At 38.1% G+C, this 10,041-nt stretch overlaps 1 pseudogene; it reads left to right on the forward strand.

Moving 5' to 3' along the window:
- Positions 1 to 929, forward strand: part of LOC103727253 — a 1,678-nt pseudogene extending 749 nt beyond the window's left edge.
- The last annotated feature ends 9,112 nt before the right edge of the window (positions 930 to 10,041 follow it).

The raw sequence follows: 10,041 nt of genomic DNA on the forward strand, positions 1-10,041 counted from the left end.
AACACAGTAAGTACATCAGCATTACAGGGAACAAAGTTAAACAACTACCTGCTGAAATCAAACCTCATTATACTGGACGTAGCTCACAATTAACTTGACTCTTTCCTGAAGGAGGTTGGAAACTGCACATAGATAATCAACCTTGACTTGTAGCACAGTGAACTACTACCTTTCCCAGATATGAGAGGAAACTTGTTCAGTTTACATTGTCTTGGTACCAATACCCAGATATCCTTAGCAACCTGTAGTGCCCTTAATAATTAAATTTAGAGAACAATAACATTTCTACGTTATCCAAGAGTCTTTTATCCAGTCTTATAAAATTGAATCGTTTGACCTTAACTAGAAATTGTTTCCAGTTATACCCAGTGGGAGGTCCATCTCCGATTTTCAATATCTATTACAGAATGTGAAAGACAATCAAGTCAGCAAAAAACAATTTGTAATTTTTCCCAGAGTGACAGTAATATATAAGTTAAATATGAATAACAATTGGTTAATATCACTTCCATTGTATTTTGGAACTTGGACCAGGTAGAATTGAATTTAGTCATTAATTATCTGACAAAGATTCCCGAGGATGTGTCTGATGTGGTTTCTATTGAGGGTCTAGTATCAATATTATCAAAGAATATACGAAGAAGCTGCCCTGGGCTCTTAGAAATCTTAGGGCTGGATGCAGAGAACAAATTAGAATCCCTGCTAGCTGAAATTGCTTTTCTTATGTAGTTACAGAAATTAATTCTGACAAACAACCAATTGACCACTCTTTCCAGAGAGATTGGTCACTTTACCAATTTGACAATCTAGGCCTTGGAAAGACCTTAATTATTCATCTTCCTGAAGAAATTGGTACACTGGAGAATCAAAAACTATATTTGAATGACAACTTCAACCTGTATAGCTTCCCCTTTCAGCTGGCTCTCTAGCAAGCTTCAGTTGTGTACTGAGATTGTTCCTTTAGTATCTTTTAACTTCAAACTGTGGCAGGGGCATCTTCCTCATCATCCAGTTTGAAGATGCATGGTTTATATCAGATCATAGCATGAAAGAATCTAAAGCAAAGGAAAAGACATCAAAGATGGAGAGGAAGATTCCAGTGCTGCCATGCGGCATGGCTTTCTGTTGACAATATGATCAAATGGCCAAATATAGCCCCTGGCCAGAGCAATATCCAACAATTTTGAGGCTATTAAGGAGCCCACCTGTCAGGTGGAGAATTCAATACACTCGGACCTGTCTAAGAGATCTATAATGTACCATCGTCAACAACGGAAGACTGACTCAGTTAGCATAGCTTTGTTTACAATGTCACAACGCACAGTCCCTCCCAGCAGAGAAGTGGCTAATGAATCCAAAACACTGCCTGGATACGAAAATTCACCAACCAGTTTGCCTAACTCTCTTGATAATTTGAAGAAGCTGTAGATGCTTGACTTTCAGTATAATTGTATAACTACTGTGGAAAAGGACATCAAAAGCTTATCAAAACACAGATAAGATATACATAGCATGATCTGATATAAAGCTGTTAGTTCTATATACAGCTTAAAAATAAACTGCCATCAATGCTCCCTATCTATATCTGTATCTATGTGGGTATTGGTATATATTATAGACTTACAAAGAATATATATCTGTATCTATCATCTATCTATCTATCTATCTATCTATCTATTATCTATCTATCATCTATCTATATCTATCTATCATCTATATCTATCTATCATCTATCTATAAATAAACTCTAGATTTATAAAGACTATATTGTTTGGTTCAGGGTTGGGATGTCCATTTCCTCTGTTTGTATGGTACTTAAGGTTACAGCCTCTATCCTAGGTCTTCTGCTTGGCAGCTACAGTCTGGTACCTGCAGTGGCTTATTAATGAAATAGAAACAAACAAACAAATAAATAAATAAAAAGTCTAACAAATGAAGCTGGAGAATTGACCTAGTCTGGGTGCAAGGGATCAGGATGTAGTGGGCAGATCTGGACTAAGACAGTAGCCCAGAGATCTAGGGTGGAAAGATCATAAAGACTCTGCCAGAAAACTCTTAGAGCTGGTAAACACATTCAGCAAAGTATCAGGATACAAAATTAACACATGAAATTAAGTAACCTTCTCATATATCAACAACAAACATATTGAGAAAGAAATCAGGGAAATGACCCCATTTGTGATAGCCTCAAAAGAACAGAAACCATAAAACATTTTGGAGTAAATATCACCAAGGAAGTGAAAGGCTTGTATGATAAAAAAATTTAAAACATTGAAGAAGGAAATTGAAGAAGATATAAAAAGACGAAAAGACTTCCCATGCTCATGCATAGGTAGGATCAACACTGTGAAATGGCTGACCTACAAAAAGCAGTATACAGATTCAACACAATCCCCATCAAAATTGCAACACAATTCTTCACTGAAATTGAAGAAAATAATCTCAAACTTCATATGGAACACAAAAAACCTAGTATAGCCAAAATAATCCTGAACAATAAAAGAAGAGCTGGAAGTGACATCATCCCTGATCTCAAATCATACTACAAGGTTATAGTAAAAAAAACAAAAAACAAAAACCAAAAAAATAACCCAAACAAACCAATAAAACCAACAGCAGCATGGTACTGGAATAAAAACAGACACATCCAGCAATGCAATAGAATCGATGATTCAGATTTAAGTTCATACAGTTTCAATCACCTGGTTAATTAGCATTGCTGAACCTTAAGTTAGCCGGGCGTGGTGGCTCAGGCCTGTAGCCCCAGCACTTGGGAGGCAGAGGCAGGCAGATCTCTGTGAGTTCAAGGCCAGCCTGGTCTACATAGTGAGTTCCAGGACAGCTGGGGCTACAGGGAGACCCTGCTTCAAAAAGACAAAAAAAAATATATATATATATATAGGTTAGAGAAATCTGGAAAGGGAGTGAATACCAAACTCACATTACAACAGTGACAAATTTCACAGTATTGTTGAATCTTGGTAGTACAGTTTTGTCAGTAAATAATACTCAAAATTATAGTAGACAAATAGGATTGTGAATTTATATTCTAAAATACAATTGCACATTTTCAGTTTGAGAATTATATCTGTTTAGTTTTTACAGTCCTTTTTTAAACTTTCCAGACTGTGATTTTTAAAAGGTTTATTCTTATTGTTTTTAATTAAATGTATATGTGTGTGGGGAGGGTATGTACACATGAATGTAGTGTCCACAGAGTGTGGACATGAAAGATCCCCCTGAACCTGGATTTGCTGAGAACTGAACTCAGTTCATCTGGAAGAGTAATACTCAGCCACTGAGCCATATCTCTAATCCAAAGCCTTCATTTTTCATAGTAATTTAATTAAATTTTTATTATTTGGACATAGTTGCAAAATTTCCCTCCAGAATTAAATAATTAAAAAAAAATTTTTTATAGCTGGGTGTGGTGGTGCATGCCTGTAGTCCCAGCACTTGGGAGGCAGAGGCAGGCAGATCTCTGTGGGTTCAAGGCCAGCCTGGTCTACATAGTGAGTTCCAGGACAGCTGGGGCTACAGGGAGACCCTGCTTCAAAAAATTTTTTTTAATTTATTTTTTTCATTTTATGTGTATGAGTGTATTACCTGCATGTATGTGAGTGCACCCGTGTCATGCAATGCCGTGGGGTCAGAAGAAGGTGTCCGATTCCCCTGGAACTGGAGTTAAGGACGGTTCATTGACTTTATTCAAAATATAGGTATCAATTGAATGGTTTCAAATCATGATTAGTAAGTAGTAGAGTGCTTCGATAAGCCCTTCCTATTTCAAACTAAATAGTTTCTTTTAAGGTTACTGAATTTTAAAGACAGTTGCCATAGATAAATTATGATTGTTGAGCATAATATATTTTACTCTTTCATCCCAAAGCTAACTTGCGCCTTTTTGATCATCTTCTAAAGGTCTATAACTGTGAAGACTGGCAAAGCTCATGTATAACCCAGAAGTCACTAGTTTCCTGAATGTTCAAGAACATTTTCTAAATTTAGTCTGTAGATGAATTTGAAGAGTCTAAAATGAAGCAGCGTTTTCAATTAAAATCCTTCAAAGAGACAGATTGTGGTATTGTTTGTTTGTTTGTAATGATCGAGGTTGCAGTCGGCTTTTGTTGGTGTCTGCAGCCTTTATATATTTCAGTCAGGGAGAGCCAGTGATGAGATATTTCCTTACTGAAGTCGCATTTTGGCAAGAGCTGCCACTGATACCATCTTAACTCTCCAGCATTGTCCTTCTTACTTGCAAAGTCCTTTCTCACCTTTGTCCGGTGATTGGCCCTCATCCTCCTTGGGGCTAGTCACCTGGGTTTGAGGCTTGGTGAATACCTCTAGGTCCAACCCCTAGCAAGGGAGGTACGTGGGGTACAGCATGGTGGGATGCTTGCAGCTGCCTCCTGGACAGGCCTGATGCCTGGCCCCTGCACTTTGAGAGATGTGGCTCCCAGCTCCCCTGCCACAGGCACAGAGTGGGCCTGCGTGTCATGTGGGGTGGGCAATCACCTGATTTTTGACAAAGGGAACAAAAGTTGAAAAATGCACACTAGAGAAAAGAGAGCATCTTCAACAACTGATGCTGTTGAAACTGGATAGCTGCACATAGAAGAATGAAACTAGATCCCTATCTCTCATCTGCACAAACTGAACTCCAAATGAATCAAGGGACCTTAACAGGAGACCCAATAACCCTGAACCTGATAGAAGAGAAAGTAGGGAATACTCTGGAACTTATAGGCACCAGAAAGGACTTTTCAAACAGGACTCAGCATAGACATTAAGATGAACAATTGAAAAATAAGACCTTATAAAGTTTCTGTACAGAAAAGAACACCATCAGTCAAGTGACAAGGGAGTCTACAGAATGGGGAAAAATATTTACCCATAGGAAAATATTGGGAAAAGTTATTCATGATTAGCATCTAGAATATACAAAAAACTCAAAAAAACTAAGCATCAAAAAACCAAAAAACCCAATTAAAAATTGGGGCAAGGAACTAAACATAAAGCTCTCAAAAGATGACATACAAATGGCTGTTTTTAAAAATGTTCAACATCTTTAGCCATCAGGAAGATGCAAATTGAAACTACTCTGAGATTTCATCTTACCCCAGGCAAACTATCTAAGGTCCAAAAAACAAATGATGCCAAATGCTGGCAAGGCTGTGGGCAAAGGGTAGCACTTATTCACTGCTGGTGGGAGTACAAACCAGTGCAGTCATGATGAAAATTAGTGTGGATGTTCCTCAGACAGCTAGAAGTAATCTACCACATGATCCAGGTATACTACTCTTGGGCACATACCCAAAGGACTCTCCGTTATAGAGGACTCTCCTGTTACAGAGATACCTGCTCATCCATGTTCATTGCTGCTGTCTTTACAATAGATAGGCAATGGAAATGAGTGGATAATGAAAGTGTGGCACATTTACACACAGGCTATTATTCAGCTGTTAAGAAAATTGAAATTATGAAATTCACAGGTAATGGATGGACCTGGAAACAATAATCCTGAGTGAGGCAACCCAGAGCCAGAAAGACAATTGTTACATGTTCTCTGTCTTTAGGTATGTGTTTCAACTGGAAAATACATAGAGGTTGGGAATCTAGTTAGGGGCCGTGGGAGGGTGGGATAACTTGGAGGGAAGATGTAATGTAGTGATATAAAGAAGAAGAGTAGATAATAAGACAGGAAGGGTTAAATGCATGGGGAGAGTGCCCGAAGGAATAACTAATGCCAAAACGTTTTCAAAAAAGTCCTATAGAAACCTACTACTGTAGAAGCTTCTTAAAATATATACATATGCATACACATATGAAAAGAGTTTAAATTGAATTACCCTGTAGTGGGGAGATAATACCCCTACCAGACACCTATTCTAGCAAATAGAAAGCCCAGAATGAGCTTCCTTTTTGGAGTTTTTGACCAGCATCTTACAGACAGTCCTGGTTATTGTCATGGCTTCTTTGTTTCCCTCCATAACTTGACAATGAGACATTATTGCTGAGCGTACTACACTTGTATGTTGTAAAACAAACATGGAGCTATCAAGCTGGTGCTGACCTCAAAGCTTCATCTCTACTTCACAACTTTCATAGCATTGTAAGGTGTGATGCGTGCTATTAGAAGAGAAATGTAATCATCAATGTTATCTAGCTGTGAACTGTGTGAGCTAAAATAACGACTGGCCTGGCAAGATATGCCCACTGGTGCAATAGTAGCATGAATGTTATGGATGTAACCAAGTACTTTCAGATTGGATACAAGACCTGCTTCACAAGATGGAGCCCATAGTTTGTGCCCTTATCAGGGCCAAGAAATTGTGGCTAGACAGGTCACAGAGCCTATGGGGAAAACATACTGCTATTATCATGCTAAATAAGTATACCAATTCTTAATGACATTGTTATAGCCGCACATTAATTCATTTCTCAACTCTCACTAGAGAAGTTTCTTCTTGCAGCAGGTGGTGATTAACACAGAGACTCACAACTGGCCAGTGTGTGGAGAATAAGAGACTGTGAACTGCTCAGCTCTAAATAGGATACCTATATCAATGCTCTGCTTCCAAGACTCAGGAATCATTGATAACAATGGGGCAGAAAGATTGTGAGAGTTATGAAAACGAGGAAATCATGTTTTCCAGACATGACAGAGTAGTTACACATATGAACCCACATTGCTTGTGACAGTATACACAAGACCTACACAAGGCTAAGCCAGACAAAGACCCAGCATTCAAAGAGAGAGATGGGCCAAAGCCCCAGCCCTAGCTGAAAATTGATTGGCAATTGATGGCTTCTGGGAGAAGGAAAGTCAGTTTTCATTAAGGGTGTGATGTTGGATAGGTTGACCAGGCTCCAGGGGAGAGACTCACATCCAAGAGCTTTTGGGGACCACCAATTAGACTTGATAGCCTTTAAAAAACAATAGAGTACATGACTTGTGGGGTGGTTAGGGAAGTGGAAGTGGATGTGAGGAAGGGGATCTGATATGATCAAAATACATGGTGTGAAATTCTTGAAGAATCAATAAAAATATTATTTCCATTGATCCGCCAACAGCTTCTATGCAAGGTATCTCTTTCCATAACTGTCTTACCAACTACCAACAAAGTACAGATGAAATTAAAAGCAATGTACTGAACTTACTTATTTGAAGCCAATGCCACATATAAGAAAAAGTGCATTTAGTTCAGCATCAATAAGCACAGTGCAAAGAAATTGTGCTTAGATACAAACACTCCGTAGCAGAAAGCTAGGCTATAAAGCCATAGCACACTATTAAACAATCTTGAAAGGTACATACTACGTTGCAGTTTTTCAAAGAAAAATGTTCATTTTATCAAACAAGGCTAGGGAGAAATATTTTAAGTAACCTATTACAGTTACAATGCAATAGATCCATGTAGACTTTATATACATATGTAAACGTGGTTATATGTAATTTATATATTTGCCAAATTTCTCAATGAAGTTTTGTGGATTAGTAACTTTTGGGAATGAAAAAATATGTTCCACTACAAGTTTCTATTTCCTCCAAAGTTGAGAAAACACATTTAGCTGGGTGTGGTGACTCACACACGCCTTTAATCCCAGCTCTAGGAAGGCAGAGGCAGGCAGATCTCTGTGAGTTCAAGGCCAGCCTGGTCTATACAGTGAGTTCCAGGCCAGCCTGATCTATACAGTGAGTTCCAGGCCAGCTGGGGCTACAGGGAGACCTTGTCTCAAAAAAAGAAAAAGAAGAAAGAAGCTTTACTCTAGGAAAGATTTCAATATCCACTCACTCCACAAAGATATCAGATATCTTACTTTCCTATTCAGCAGAGAAACAAAATTAATGGAATTTGATAGTTGGGGCTCTATGTTATCACTTTGCAAGTTGTTTCAACAAACACATATATTTTACTATTTAAACCAGCTGATGTGACTTTTTAATAAAGGAGATAAACTATAGGGGCTGGCGAAATGGCTCAGTGGTTAAAAGTACTTACTGCTCTTCCAGAGGACAGGGGTTCAGTACCCAGCACCCACATGGTAGCTAATAGTCACTCATAACTACAGTTCCAGGGTATCTGATACCCTCTTCTGGCCTCCATGGGCACCAGGCAGGCATGTGGTACACTTACATACATGCAGGCAAAACACTCATACACATTAAATAAAATATTTTTAAAAGGATATAAGCTGGAGATTTGGCTGATTAAAACAGAGCAAAAGAAAGCAAAAAAAAAAAAGGTGATTTACTCCAACTGCAAATAATATATAAAATTTGAATTCCAATTTTTTTTTGTTTTTTTTTTTTGAGACAGGGTCTCCTTGTAGCCCCAGCTGTCCTGGAACTCACTATGTAGACCAGGCTGGCCTCGAACCCACAAAGATCCGCCTGCCTTTGCCTCCCAAGTGCTGGGATTAAAGGCGTGCACCACCATGCCTGGCTGAATTCCAAATTTTAAAATAACTTAAAGGTGAAGAGAAATGTGGCAAATAAATTGTATATAAGCACATGTTTACATATGTTTATGAGAACTACAAGGATTTTTGGAAAGAGGTACCTTGCATAGAAGTTGTTGGTAGTTTGATACAAGTTCTGTAAGATGTTCATGTGCCATTTGGTAGTATTTTAGTTCACTTCACAGCCTTTAAAAGTTTGGGTAGCAACTGCAGAGATGGTTCAGTGTCTAAGAGCACTGTCTGCTCTTGCAGAGGATCTGGGTTTGGTTTCCAGCACCCACATGGTGGCTAAAAACCATCAGTAACTCCAGTTCCAGAAGATCCAATGCCTTTTTCTGGCTTCTGCAGGCATCGCACAACACGGGTGCACTTACATACATGCAGGCAAAACACACATACATATAAAATAAAAATCAATGAATCAAAAACGTTTTAAAATACTTTTGGTAGTACTGGTCTATATAAACTTAGTCTTTGAGGAGAGTCAAAGTACATACATTCTAGATACCATCCTAAGAAAAACCCACTTTGTGCATAATGTGTAGCTACCAAATAATTACATATTTATCACTGCTTGTTTTTTGTTTTGTTTTATTTTTCATTGTGTTCTAAGTAATTTTTTAAAATTAAAATAGAATAAATAAAGATAAATAAATAAAGTCGAACTTTTGTTTTTCCTGGCTCTTAAGTTCAAATTCAGGACTAGGTTTGAGGTCGTCTATGTTCATAATTGGAGATTTTAGAATGAGTGACTAATAACTGGAAGGCAGGTAAAGATATAAAACCTTAGAATGCCTAGCTGTGCTGTGAAACAATTGTAGCTGCCGTTGGGTTTTACCAAGTGGCATCATTTCTTCTTTTCCATGTAGGTGGTTTTTCAGGGAAAATTTTGTTTATGAAAGGAATTTGGTTATTAAGACTCTACTTAGAAAAAAAAGAGCAGCCATTTAACTTTTTTTAAGTTTCAAAGAGAAATGAACAGCAGAAGAGAATATCATCCCTATTCTAACTGTGTAGCATGAATCAAAACTAGCTGTGTCTTATTAAGAAATACAATTATGTTGTGAGAAGGAGCTCTTTCACCTGTTATGTTGGAATACCCTTTCACTGAGGTGTTGCCACTGGGTTCATATTTTAATCTGAGATGGTAGCTTTATGTGCTTGGTGTTCTGAGTTATCTTGTGATTTTTCCAAATCGAGTGAGAATGATGGCTGCATTGGGGCTGCAGTACAGAATAGAACATATATGAAAGCAATATATATATGTACTGCAAGAATAATATTAATGAAAATACCCATTATATATTTGGTCTTTTTGAGACAGGGTCTCCCTATAGCCCCAGCTGTCCTGGAACTCACTATGTAGACCAGGCTGGCCTTGAACTCACAGAGATCCACCTGCCTCTGCCTCCTGAGTGCTGGGATTAAAGGCGTGCACCACCACGCCCAGCACCCAGATTCAATGTTTTTTAATGTTTTTTGACCTGATTTACATAACCACTTTAACTTCCGTCAAGCATCTATTTGCTTCTATCTATCATCTATCTATCTATCTATCTATCTATCTATCTATCTATC

Source organism: Nannospalax galili, unplaced genomic scaffold (genome assembly GCF_000622305.1).
Source record: "Nannospalax galili isolate Female #2095 unplaced genomic scaffold, S.galili_v1.0 scaffold768, whole genome shotgun sequence".
NCBI classification, from domain to species: Eukaryota; Metazoa; Chordata; class Mammalia; order Rodentia; family Spalacidae; genus Nannospalax; species Nannospalax galili.